This window comes from Mustela putorius, unplaced genomic scaffold, assembly GCF_011764305.1.
Source record: "Mustela putorius furo isolate JIRA1106 unplaced genomic scaffold, ASM1176430v1.1 tig00000594_pilon_pilon_pilon, whole genome shotgun sequence".
Lineage (NCBI taxonomy): Eukaryota > Metazoa > Chordata > Mammalia > Carnivora > Mustelidae > Mustela > Mustela putorius.
The window spans coordinates 1,093,681-1,103,726 of record NW_025421427.1 but is presented as its reverse complement, the minus strand read 5'-3'; the positions used below and the strand labels follow the sequence as shown (position 1 = coordinate 1,103,726).

Below are 10,046 nucleotides of genomic sequence, written 5' to 3'. Positions count from 1 at the left end.
GCCTGGGTAGCTCAGTTGGCAGAGCATCAGACTTTTAATCTGAGGGTCCAGGGTTCAAGTCCCTGTCCAGGCACTGTGGTCCTTACCTTCCCTGGATCAGAGGATTGTTCAGTTTTATCTTTCAAAAAAAGAAATTTGGGATCCACTTTGACAACTTCTATCTGTCTAAAGTAAGAAAACACCAAAAAGTCAGTCACCTGCAACCTTAAGCCAAAGTAGCTGAGATCTGCTATTCTCTTCCAAGCAGAAAAGGACTTCAGTGCTTCTTGATAAAGATTTCCCCAGGACCACAGTACAAAGGCTTACAGTCCAAGGAGTATAAGAAAGCTATCCCTCCAGCTATCCCTCCAGGGTGTTTTTGAAAAGGATCTGGAAACGATATTTATTGAGTGAAGTGTTCACTGTGTCAAAACCTGGGACCTTTAGCTTTTCAGTCCTTCACACTCACAACTGAGCTTCTTGGCAGATGGGGAGATCTGTCTGCCAAGTCCTGGTGATGTCACATTCTAATATAAGACAAAGGGTACTGCGTTACTTGACAGACACTGTAGTAAGGTCTTAGGTGAAATACTCAGCATCCCCAGAAACACAGGGTCACGTTTCCGCAGTCTGGGCCAATTGTGAGTTGGTGCAGACTGCTCAGTGGATTGTATTTTTCTCTAGAAACATACATTTGCCCTCCCTCTCTGGCTAAGGATTGTACTTCCCATTCCCTTTGAAGACGGTATGATGGCTTACATAGAAAATCCCAAGGAACCAAAAACAAACAAAATCCTCTTAGAACAATTATGTGTGCTCAGCAAAGTCACAGAACACAAGATCAAAATACAAAAATCAATTGTATTTCTGGACACCAGCAATAAACACGTGGGCACCAGAACTAAAATACAGTTCCACATACATCGCTTAAAAAGATAACTTAGAAGCAAATCTACTGGAACATGGACGTGCTGAAAAATACAAAACCACAAAAGGCTGATGAAAGAAATTGAGGACCTAAATAAATAGACATTCTGTGTCCACTGACTGAAGACTCAGATAGGTCAAGTCTTCTCAAAGTTAGATACAGGTTGAACAAAATTCCTATCAAAATCCAGGTGAGTTATTTTTGTAGATATGAACCTCACTATTCTAAAATCTATATGGAAAGGTAAATGAGTTAGAATAACTAAGACAAATTTTGAGAAAAAGAGAAAGTGGAAGAAATCACTCTTGTTATTTCAAGATGTTTGACAGACAGTAATAAAGACTGTACATTATTGGCAAAAGGATAGACATGCAAGTCAGTGAGACAGTACAGAGAACCCCAAAGTCACCGAATACATTACAGCCAAGTTATTTCTGACAAAAGTACAAAAGCAATTTAGTAGAGGGAGGAAATCTTAGTCTTTTCAAAAAAAATGGTGGTGGAGAAATTTGATATCCCTAGACAAAAAAGAAAAAAAGGCATTAATTTCAACTTAAACTTCACACTCTATTAAAAAATTAACTGGAAATGATAGATTGAAAGTAAAACATAAATGTATACAACTTCTAGGGGAAAAAATGAGAAAATTTGGAGGACCTCAGCTCGGAGAATTGTAGACATGACACCAAAAACACACCCATAAAAGACAAATTTGACCAACTGAATCTCATTAAAATCAACAACTTTTGCTCTGCAAAGGACCCTCTTAAGAGGGTAAAAAGGTAAGTTACAGTTGGGAGAAAATGTTTGTAAACCACACATCTGGCAAAAGACTCACAGTAGAATATACATCGAACTCTCAAAACTCAACATTAAAACAACAGTTGGAAAATGGACAAAAGACACGAAGAGACATTTCACCAAAGAGGATATACAAACAGCACATGAAAAGATATGCAATAATACTACTCAGGTAGGAAATGCGAATTAAGACCATAATGAGGTATCACTGCACATCTGTTCGAAGAGGTAAAAGAACAATTAAAAAAATATTTTATTATTTGACGGAGAGATAGCACAAGTAGACAGAGCAAGCAGGCAAAGGGAGAAGCAGACTCCCCACTGAGCAGGGAGCCCCAATATGGGGCTCAATCCTAGGACCCTAGGATCATGACCCAAGCTGAAGGCAGATGCTTAACCAACTGAGCCACCAGGCATCCAAATGAATAAGCCTTGTTTGACACTGCCTATGGCTGGATACGACAGAGCGACTCTGCATCTGTCGCCCATGGCTGATGGGAATGGGAGATGGTGCAACCCCTCGGGAAAGCAGTTTGGCAGTTTCTTGAAGAAACTACACACAATATTCATTCTACGATCCAGCAATTCCACTGCCTGGCATCCATCCCAGAACAATGAAAACTTAGGCCACAGAAAAACCAGGCACTATTCTTCAGAGATACCTTATTTGTAATGGCCCAAACTCGAAACAACCAACAGGTCCCTCAGCGGGTGACTGCTTACACCAACTGTGGTATCTAGTCCATGAAATACAGCTCAGCAGTAAAAACCAGGAGTGAACCAGTGATATACACAACCATTTAGATGGATCTCAAGGGCCCTGTGCTAGATGAAAAAAGGCAATCTTAAAAGGTCACATACTTTTTGAGATTCGTGTATATATTTCAGTCTCAAAATGACATTCCAGAGAGGAAAAAGAGATGGGTGGTGACCAGAAGTGAAGGATGGTAGGGAGCAGCGGGTGGGTGTCAGTATGGAGAGAGCATGAGAGAGATTATTTGTGGTAACACAGTGGTTTCGTATCTTGGTTGCAGTGGTGGTTACACAAATTTACACTTACAACAAAGTGACAGAGTGATAGAATGACACATACACACAGAGTAACCGAAGATGAGAAGTACTCATCCTAGGGAAAGTGTGAGGGAAATTAATACACAAGCATCTTTAAGGTATTCACAGAAAATGGAGGGTGGGTGGCATCTATCCAAAGCCTTTGGGTTTATTGATCCTGCCATTTGCACAAAAGCTTGAAGAAGGCATGGGGGGGGGGGTAAATCCTATAGATATATGAGGTAAGAATTCTCTAAGTAGAGGGAACCATGGATGCATTGGAGATGAAGGGGAAAAGAAAGCACCTCACAAACAGGACAGAGGTGGAAAAAGCTGAACCAGAGAGGACTTCTTTAGAATGTGCAATATTCCTTTACCCACTGAGGAATAAACACACAGAGAGGCACACAGGGTATAGACTCTCAGAGAGTTAACACGGTTACTGTGTTATACCAAAAAGAAAAGCTGGTGGAAACCAAACTTTTCCTTAATTCTTTGACTGCTGGTCCCGCCCTCAGGAAAAGGTCACTGTCTTCCACTCCATTATCCCACCCCAGAGGACAAGGCATTTCTGATACCATTATAAAGGCGACAGTGTTTTTCAGTTCATCCTGTGTCTCAGAAGTGAATGAGTGTAAAGTCAATATTTTGGAAAAAGGTCAAGGCTGGTATTTGAATAAATGAAATAGAATACAATAGGAACAGAAAATATCAGAATGGACCCCATAGTAAAATGTTGCGTGGTGAAGTTCGGTTTCTCTCTCTAGATGGATGCAGTTAAATATACTCTCTATAGAGACACATACTTGTTTTCGTACGGTATTAAGCTGTGATTTAAAATATATTTCTGACTCCGGGTTGCAGTCAGAAATATTGTAATAACTGCTCTTTGCGAGAATACAGCATCTTTTGAAGACAGCGGCATCTCCACGGGATGAGGTAGATCTTGGAGGGTAAAGGCCCTAGAGGAGGAATCACGTTTTGTCTCGGATCCCGAGTATCCCTGGGGGCTTAAGGGGAACAGGTTGCCCGCGGTCTGATTCCTGCCTCTGGGCTTCCTCCTTCTTCACGTGCAGTCTGGGGAAACAAACCTGAATTTCACATCACCCTCGTCCCCGTCTTGGCGTGAGGAAATCTGCGCCAACGGAAGCTCCGTCCCACCCCGACCGCGGTAAGAAGGCCCAAACGAGGGCCTCCCTGGAAGCGAGGGAAACCTGAAATGGGCCGAAGTGACGAGCGATGTTTCTCCGTCTGTCTCCGCGAGGGGACGCTGGAGTCTGGGAGCTGCCCGGCTCCGGAGGCCGCGGCCGGAGCAGCAGGAGCGGGGCGCGCGAGAGAGGGGTGCGCGCCCCGGCTCTGCCCCGGGAACTGCGGTGCGCAACCTCCCCCGCCGACCCGCGACCCCCTGGGTTGTGCTGTGCGCGCCCCGGCTCTGCCCGGGAAAGGGCCGCGCGCGCCCCAGATCTGCCTGTAGAAAGGCCGCGTGCGCCCAGCTCCGTCCCGGGAAGGGCAGTGCGCGACGTCCCCCACCCGCCTGCGCCCGCTGCGCTGTGCGGTGCGCGCCCGGGGAAAGGGCAGCGTGCGCCCCAGCTCTGCGCGGGGAAGGGCTTTGCGCGCGGCGGGGAATCGGGGCCGGATGGTCGCCTGGGCCCGCCGCGGCGCTCGCCACTCTTTCCCAGAGTAAAACGCCGCAGAGGCCGCTCCCTCACTGTAACCGCGGACGGGGAAACGGAGCGAAGGCAGACACCAGCGTGCAAGCCGCGGCCTAGCCGTGCGGCTGAGCGAGCTCCCCGACGCGCCGCATCCGCGAGTTGACCTTGGTAAAGAGAAGAGGTTCACAGCGGTGCAGACCGGCCCTAGCACTGAGCGTCCTCACAGACGCAGGGACAAACGGGGGCTGGTGTTCGGGGACGTCCCAACGAGTTCTGTTCTCCCATAAAAGCCACAAGAGATGGAAGCCCCTGTCTTTATTAGTCTATTTTTTTTCTCTCTCTCTGTGTCACAACGCCTGCAAACGAGGTCCAACTGACATTGCGGCCACCATGTAATCACTTGAGCTGTAAGTTGGGTTCATTCCCTTTATTCCGGGCGCATCGTCCTTGTGGAAGTCTGCGGCCTTGCAAGCAAATACAAAACTTTTTTTTTAAGATCCAAACAATTGTCCTTGAGACTTTTGGAGAGGAAGCAAGCGCTGCGGTCAACACGATTCCTCTCTCATTGATGGTGGTTCAGGGTCGTCTCCGGCTGCTCGGATTCCGTCCAAAAAGGCTCTACCGGGTTTTTCTCGGCTCGCTCATCCTCGGCTCTCTGAGCAAAGAGCCGCTCCAGAAAGCTAATAAAATTAAAAGAAAAAAAAAAGTTCCCGAGCTTGGACACTCTTTTGACAGGTTGGAAAAGCGCAACCCCCCGGGGCGGACGGCCCTTGGCCACCTGGTCGTGAGGGAGCGGTTCTCCCGCACGGGGAGAGGAGGGTGACCAAACCCATGAGAAGAGAAAGAGTTAGGGGAAGAGGATCATTTTCCCAACATGGAAAACGTCATCCTCATCATTAATAAACAAAACAGGAAACTAGAGAACGCAAGCAGAGTGGCGCAGCGGAAGCGTGCTGGGCCCATAACCCAGAGGTCAATGGATCGAAACCATCCTCTGCTACAAGCCTTTTATGCCTGCTTCCCTCGTGCCAAGTTTTATTCATTAGGCTATGACAAAAGCATAAACGAGTTCCTAGATCTTTCATTTCATCTTTGGATTCCTCTTCCCCAGCTTTCCTTGAAATTATACTGTCTCCCGGAAGACAGTTTTCAAAAGTTTCTACCAACCTGAAGTTCTGGGAACTGTAAAATTCTTTCTATCCAGGGTGTCCAATAAAGGAACCGTTGGAGTATTCCTCCAGCTGAGGTGGTCTTACAGAGAAGGAGGTGACAAACTCTGTATTTACTTCTGTTACATCTTCCAGTAAAAGGGTTTTCAAATTTATTATCTACTTGTGATTATTTTTTTAAGATTTTGTTTATTTATTTTGACAGAGAGATCACAAATAGAGAGGCAGGCAGAGAGGGGGGAGGGGAGCAGGCGACCCCAGGCCCATATGATTTAAATGTTATATTCTGAGACCTCCGGGGCCTCTTGAGAAATGGTGAGTGTGTTTTGCATAGGGAACAGATGTAGATCCTTGGTGGCCAGAGGCCAGGCTCTGGAGGAAGCCTCAAAGGTGACTGCCAATGATCTTTACCTCTTGATATTCATGCCCTTGCACAGCTCTCTAGGTCACTGTATCAGGGATGGTCTTTTGTGACCAAACTTATGTGATGGATCTGGCTCAATGGGAAGCCAGTTGCTAAGCCTGGAGCCGCCTATGGGGGGCAGAGGTCATGAGGAAGCGAGACTTCCTGCCAACACCTCCTGGAGCCCTGGGCCCAGGATCCTCCAGCCACCGTGAAACACTGAGATGACTAGAGCTCTAGCTGTCTTCTTGTTTGCAACCTCGTGAGAAACCATAAGCTGGAACTACCCAGATAAGACATTCCTCAATTTCTGACCTCTAGACACCACGAGATAATGTTGTTTTTTTCTAAACCACTGAATTTGGAGTTGTTAGAGAAATGAGTAATACAAAGCTCAAACTACATTTGGGACTTAGGGCTCCCTGAACTACTCAGGAAATGCATTCAGGATGCCCATCAACTCAGAGGTGCACTGTGGGGCTCTGGCTTCTAAGGACCAGAAATGTTTTCCATTTCTTTTACCCCACAGCTTTCCCAAGGGACCAGAGCATTTTCCCTGCAGTTCACTGGGAGTGAGGGTTGAGTTTTCTCTCTAGGTCATCATTAATCTGAGGACACACTGGGGGGACACATGGTGATAATATAGGTTGTTCTCCATTTTGAGGGGCTCCCAATGATGTCACTTTGCCTCAAGGTAGCAGCTGCCAAAACAGAAGTGCAATTTTGCCTCCCCGAGTAAGCGCTCTAGAGACATATCATGCTGAGCTGCTCTATGTTCTTTTCCTTCTAGGCTCTTTTTCTGTGCGTCCCTTGGGCCTCTTTAATGTTACTTATTGTCATTTTCTAACATGAATTCTTTTTTTTCTTTTTAAATGTTATTTAAGTCATCTCTATACCCAATATGGGGCTCAAACTCATGACCCCAAGATGAAGAGTCACAGGTTCTTCCAACTAAGTCAACCAGGTGTCCTTCTAGCGTGAGCTCTTACAGAACTGATTAAGAGCATACATATTGATTTATAACACTCTCAAGCTTTTAAAAGAGTGGATTTATTACTTTTTAAGTCACACACATCATAAGAATGTAGGTCAATAAATTTCCACACAGAAAACCCACAAGTAAGCTCTATCTAGTTCAAGAAGTAAAATACTGCCAACACCTCAGAGACAACCACTGTCTACCTGTCAGTCCCTTTTCTCTGAAAAGGAACCATCACCCTAACTTCTTTTCGCTTTGTTGGGTAGGCCTCATGCATGGAGCCCAGTGCAGGGCTTGAATTCATAGACCCTGAATTTGATTTTACCACGTGGTGACATTTTAAAAATTTTTACTACATTAGAATTTTTTATTGATGTAGTTTCTGTTGCTAGAATTTCTATGGACATTATTTTGTATGTATTCATCTACAATGTGCTCTTTTATTCTTGATGAGACTTTCGTAGATTGACTCTAAAGGGATTAATAGTTTCCAAATTTTTATCTAGGGGTAATCAGGACTACTGTCTGCAGTCATAAGGATTCTACAACCATGCTCTCCTGCAATTAAAATCATTTTTATCAGTATTTTTTAGATGCAAGAGAAATCTCCATTGTAAGCAAGCAGAAATGATCATATATGAAATGGCACAGGTAGATCTGGAAACTCTATTATCATATTTAATCAACACCACGGCACACACAGTTGGGTAGCAAGATGAATGAAAACCAGTGATGTTCTCTGGCATCAGGTTTTTCTCATATACAGAGCCCATATGAATGGAAAGACCCGAGTTAGTCCCATAGAAGAAAACAAAGCAGCTCACTAGCAAGAGGACAGTACGGGCGGCTTTTTGTCTCTGGAAAAGACTGTGGAGAGAGGCTGGGACTGTGGATAAGCATGGCTGTCTTGTGATGCCTGAACAGGACAGTCGCCATACAGAAACTGGTCCAAATCATGAAGAACAAAAAGAAGAAATCGTGCATAAACATGACATTTTGAGATAACACTGCATAATGGTATGTGAGTTGTCTTATTTCACAGAACATCAGAGAATACACAAGTCCAAGATCAGTGGAAGTGCCAGTAGCAGGAGAACTTAAAATCACCCACATGTTGATTAGCTATTGCTTATCCAGGAAATGAATGAACAAGGGCAGAATGTGTGTGAAGATTCTGGGCTTGAACTGTGCCCACCTGGAATGAGCGGGACTGATAATAATGGCCTGAGATGGACTTAGTAGCGAAGAAGTACAAATACAAGCCCTCCGTGTCACTGCTTTACAACCAATGTCCTCCAATATATTTCTAATTCCAAAGGATGTCATCATATACGGGGTCCCTAACATCAGCCAAAGTTAGGTGAGTGAGAATCACATCTAATGACTTTTTCTGATAAGGCTGAATGAATAAAATGTACATATATATAATGAATGGCAGCAAGTTGCCCGTAAATCCAATGCCAGTTTGAAAGAGAAAAAAATTCCCCAAATTGCTTCAGTTGAAAATAAAACATTCGTGGCTTTTTCTGGAACTTGACACTGAAGCAGCATAGCTTAAAGAGTCCCATTAAGTATATTTCAAATATGAAACTTAGCCACTGAGGCCTCAGACCGAAGGTTCAAATGCTCAACTGTCTGAGGAATTCATAGCGCATCTGTGACACTTGCAGAGGCTGGACACTGCGTACTGTTGGAATGTCTGCAGGAGAGTCTAGGGCTATGAGCAGTGGAGCTCCATGTGCCTACTTTTACCATTGTTCTAGGCCATTTTCCAGGAAAATTTTGCATGTAATAAAAAGCAAATTTTCTTCCAATTCTAATATTGTTTTTTAATTGTAAACTCCTAGTTTTAATTATTTTGTCCTTTTTATGGACAGCAATCCTTGTAACTCACAGTACATGGAGAGAATCCCACTTTTCAGAAGGATAATTGCCACACACTGTTCTTTGACGAATCATAAAACATATTTAGACCACATTGTTAATAAGTACTGAATAGTTTCTGCTGTTAAAATGCTAATTTTGCTTGTTATAAAAAACATCCTTTGCTTAGGGAACATATTTAATATGTTTACAGATATAGTGAGGGTTAATCAGATGCTTTAAGGAGGTATTAAGCAAATTTCCTCGAAATAAGATGAGAGGGAGACAATCCATAAGGGACTCTTAACTATAGGAAACAAACTGAGCGTTGCTGAAGGCAAAAGAGGTGGGGGGAGGGGGGGAAGTGGGGTAACGGGGGATGGGCATTAAGGAGGGCACGTGATATACTCAGCACGGGGTGTTACATAAGACTGATGACTCACTGACCTCTACCTTTGAAACTAATAATACACTACATGTTCATTAACTGAATTTAAGTAAAATAAAATTAAAAAAACAAATTTGCTTTCCAGTCAGGCCACAGGGTTGACAAAGTCTCTATCATTTAATCAACAAACAGCCCTTCTCCAGACACTGAATTACCACCTAGCAATTCCATAACTATCCTTTTTTTGGGGGGGGGTAGATTATTTATTTATTTATTTGACAGAGAGAGAGAAAGAGAGGGAACACAGCAGGGGGAGTGGGAGAGGGAGAAGCAGGCCTCCTGCTGAGCAGGGAGCCCTAATGGGATTGGGGGGCCCTCGATCCCCCGGGGATCCTGACCTAAGTCGAAGGCAGAAGCTTAATGACTGAGCCACCCAGGCGCCCTGTAACTATCCCTTTTTAAGGACAATGTATATGTAGAAATCTTAACTTAAAAAATTATGTCCTTTTTGGTTTTTTTTCATTCTCTTCTTTTAAAATCTATTCCTGACTTTTCCATAAAATTCCTTCAATAGTAAGAGTTTTCCTAAATATCTATCGACCAGCACTTGTCTGATACTTTGTCCGACACTTCATTCACGCCTCCTCATAACCATGTGAAGTACACAGTTCCCACGGGTTCTGCCCTCCCTGCATGCTCTTTCCTGGCAATCCCATTTACTCCAATGATTTCAACTTCAACCGAAATATCCTCTATGCCCAGGGCTGCCTGGCAGTCTCAGCGTGTAACTCCTGATCTTGGGGCTCTGGGTTTAGGCACCACCTTGGGTGCAGA

At 44.3% G+C, this 10,046-nt stretch overlaps 1 non-coding gene across 1 annotated transcript; it reads left to right on the top strand.

Moving 5' to 3' along the window:
- Positions 1-73, top strand: TRNAK-UUU. The gene has a single exon. It is a non-coding gene; the product is annotated as a tRNA-Lys (tRNA).
- The last annotated feature ends 9,973 nt before the right edge of the window (positions 74-10,046 follow it).